We start from the raw sequence: 3,904 nt of genomic DNA, 5'->3' as shown, positions 1-3,904 counted from the left end.
ATCATCAACAAATCAACAAACGACAAGTGCTGGTGAGGATGCGGAGAAAAAGGAACCCTGGTGCACTGCTGGTGGGAATGCAGACTGGTGCAGCCACTGTGGAAAACAGTATGGCGTTTCCTCAAAAAAAAGTTTTTTTGCTTTTTAATAGAACAAGGTGATATGGGTTTTGCTTTGGGAGGCCATGTTTTATAATACTGTAACATTTCCAAGAGTAAAATATTAATTTGAAAATATTTAAGTAACTTTAATAAAATAGTCTTCACATAGTCAATATAGATCAGAGTCTAAAATAGATCAGAGTCTTAATTTTAAGACAATTGAGCCACTGAAAGTTTTTACTGGGACGGACAGATAGTAACATTTCACAGCACCTGGAACCACATTTATATTCTAATGCCAAATCGCTTATTTCTCACATAGAGTCAGTCATCTCCAGATCCTAGAGGAACAAGCCTCTTGCAAAATGGAAGGGGAAAGAAAACATTAAGTAAACGCGAGTGTCATTTTCACTGCAGATTCCACACCAAAGGAACAACACAAGGCCACTATGGATGGTATCTTTTAAACAGCCGAGGCCCATGTGCAAAGCCTGGGGATTTGAACATGTATAGTTACACCAAAGATATTTATTAAAACTTATCCCGAGGTTTGTGACAAATCAGTTCATTCTCCTCCACGCCCCCAGTGTGCATGGTGTATACGCTGACTTACTGAATTCATCCTTCATGCCATCGTGGCTTATTAAAGAGGTTAGAAATGTATAAAACTCTGGTGGGAGGTGGTGTCAGTGCTTCATCACACTACCCATCGTTTACTTTTCAATCTAGATCGAGGCGATCTTGCCTCCTGGCCTGCAATCACCTACCTGCACAGCTAAGATCTTCTGAATGCTCTCCTGAGATTCCGCCTGGAACTGGGCCAGCCGCACCCGGCTGTACAGGACCACCAGCCGGAGGTACTTCTGCCACCTCTTGTGTATCTGCCTCTGCAGCTGACAGAGCTGAAGGGAAGGGGGCGGGGGAGGAACACAAGTCAGACCCGGAGAGGAAATTAATGGCAGTGTTCAAGAAGAATGATGGAGGGAAATATAGAAAGCAGTCAATAGCCCACTCTGCACCGGGCGGACCCGACAGGAATTTCACAGTCTCTTGGCTTTTCAGCCCACTCATGTGCACTCATCAGAAACCAGTCACATCTGGCCGCCAGGATGGGGGGTTAATTTTCTCTAAATGCCTCAGCAGTTTTGTTCTAGCGGAGGCAAACTCTGTGACTGCAAAGCTGATGAGTAAAATATTTCTCCTTCACCCAGTTTAACTCAAAACCGATAGCCTCGGGACATATTGAACCTTTCTTTAAAAAAAAAAAAATCTTCTAAAGCTGTTTTGAATGGCACATCAGGTCAAGCCAAAGTTTAAAAATGCAACTTGGAGACTTTGATGGACACCGCTGCTTCTTTCCTTCCTCATAAAGCTTACCATGGCTTGGCGATGTGTGCTTCGGAGCGTGACAAAACTAAAGAGAATTAACTTAGCTATCAACTGCTGAGGGAGAACAATAACAGGAAGAAATTTCCAGCTAGAAGTCCCTATTAATCTACCTCCCTCTGACTGCGTGACATGGAAACATCGCACTGCAGCAAAGTACAGTGGATGCAACGTTTAACACTGAGTCTATTTGGAAAAAGGGAGACTTCGGGGAGGGGAGGAGGGGGGAGGAGGAGGAGAAGGCATTCCACACCTTTTGGAAGTTTAATATAACACCAACCAAACAAAAAGCACAGAAGTTCAATCAAGACATTTGTCCTTCCAGTTAGCACGGTCACGCCAAGCAGAAATGTTATAATCAGGTTATTTTCAAAGAAGTAAACTTTATACAAATGAATGGTAAAATCCATATGAAATTTACATGTAATATATTCTGTCACTGAAACCTCGTTTGGATTTTGATAGTGTGGATAATTGTTTATGTTGATTTTTTAGTGTGTTTTGTAGAATAATAAACACCAAAAATGTCATATCAAACGTTTCTTCATAACAGAATAAAACATGTCGCAAAATATAGCTGTTGTATGTTCTATTACTGATCTGGGTACTGGTTGTATGTAAGGGATCCTTTGTGAAACTGCATCAAACGGTTCATGTATAACTTGTACACTTTTCTATATGCATATTTCAATAAAACAGTTTACTTACAAATAACACTTTTTAAGACGTTACCTGGGGTTGCATGTGGTTTATTATAATTATCTTCACTATGCATTATAATAAGCAACACATAGGTATTAATGTAAGTTCGTTTACAGTAATATGAAGTCTCTATTCTTGGTTAATTAGTTAATTTAGGAAGAAAATAAAACCTTAAAAACTATAAATATTTAAGCGTTCTAAATGCTTCAATACATTACCTGGAATTCGTTTATGGGCATACCCAATAATTTAGGCTATTGGATTGAAGAATAACATCACTTTTGAAGAGAAAATTTGGCAATATTCATTTTATCTTCTATAATATTTTAACATATATTTACAGAAAATATTTTAATAGTTTCAATATAATGTTAAAATATTTTTCTGCCAACTCTGACAGCCAATGAGGGGAAGGTATTCTTTATCTTAATATACTCATTAAGACATAAGGACATCTTAGTCTATGTATTACACAATTATTGTGGTATCCACAAATGCAACAAAAGGCAAATAAAAGAAAGGTGAGTTTTAGAGGAACACCCTAAAGCAGTGGTTCTCAACCTTCTGGCCCTTTAAATACAGTTCCTCATGTTGTGACCCAACCATAAAATTATTTTCGTTGCTACTTCATACCTGTAATGTTGCTACTGTTATGAATTGTAATGTAAATATCTGATATGCAGGATGGTCTTAGGCGACCCCTGTGAAAGGGTCGTTCGACCGCCAAAGGGGTCGTGACCCACAGGTTGAGAACCGCTGCCCTAAAGGGAAGGTAACTTTTTCAAGTGGCAGATCTTCAACATGTGGGAGGTACTGCAAGGGGAGCTCATCAACCAAAGGGAACTGAATGGTAACATTTCCCACATGCACACCTCACAGGAGCAGCAGCGGCTGTGGACATTCAGTCCCGCTTATGCAGTTTCTGCATTCTAGCTTGAGGTAGCTACAAAGGCCTTAAATTAGTCCATATGCAAATATTAACTGCAGCTGCTGAAGTAGAGAAGTTCCTTAAGTATCAACTAAGAAAGAATAGTATCTCAAAAAAGATATTTTTGGGGAAATCTATAGTCCTCTGGAAAAAGAACCAGGAAAGGGAAAAAACCATGAAGGAATTCTTGAGAAAAGAACAGCATCCAGTAAAAGTCACATATACCCACATACATTATGATGGAACATACATAGAAAAAATGATCAATAGCCCTAGCCGGTTTGCTCAGTGGTTAGAGCGTCAGCCTGCGGACTGAAGGGTCCCAGGTTCGATTCTGGTCAAGGGCACATGCCCAGATTTCGGGATCCCCAGTGGGGGGTGTGCAGGAGGCAGCCGATCAATGATTCTCTCTCATCATTGATGTTTCTCTCTCTCTCCCTCTCTCTCTCTCTCTCTTCCTTTCTCTCTGAAATCAATAAAAATATATTTTTAAAAATGATCAATAAGATATAGAGAAAATATTTAAGATGCCAAGAAAGATGGCTGAGAAAGAATTGGCAGTGATGACAACTATTTTTGGAAAGTGGGTATGATAGAAACCCAGTAATAATATGCCAGCAGACAGTGATCACTCAATAAATATTATTGAAAATAATTCAATAAAGTGAACTCGGAAAAATTTAGTGGCAAAAATGAAGAAGTGACTAAGACTTCCAGGAACTTACTAATTAGTGGGAGAAGAGAAAAATAAACCAGCAATGGAAGAGACACACACAAAGGATACGCA

At 39.4% G+C, this 3,904-nt stretch overlaps 1 long non-coding RNA gene across 1 annotated transcript in view; it reads right to left on the bottom strand.

The window, feature by feature from the left end:
* The window catches only part of LOC106726496, a 20,459-nt gene extending 19,442 nt beyond the window's left edge, over positions 1–1,017 (bottom strand). The window contains exon 1 of the long non-coding RNA XR_001362568.1: positions 869–1,017. This is a non-coding gene — a long non-coding RNA (uncharacterized LOC106726496). The remainder of the gene's footprint in view (positions 1–868) is intronic.
* Between the last annotated feature and the right edge of the window lie 2,887 nt (positions 1,018–3,904).

This window comes from Myotis brandtii, unplaced genomic scaffold (assembly GCF_000412655.1).
Source record: "Myotis brandtii unplaced genomic scaffold, ASM41265v1 scaffold107, whole genome shotgun sequence".
In the NCBI taxonomy this organism is placed as follows: domain Eukaryota; kingdom Metazoa; phylum Chordata; class Mammalia; order Chiroptera; family Vespertilionidae; genus Myotis; species Myotis brandtii.
The sequence above is the reverse complement of the archived record's forward strand: the minus strand, read 5'-3'. Positions and strand labels throughout refer to the sequence as shown.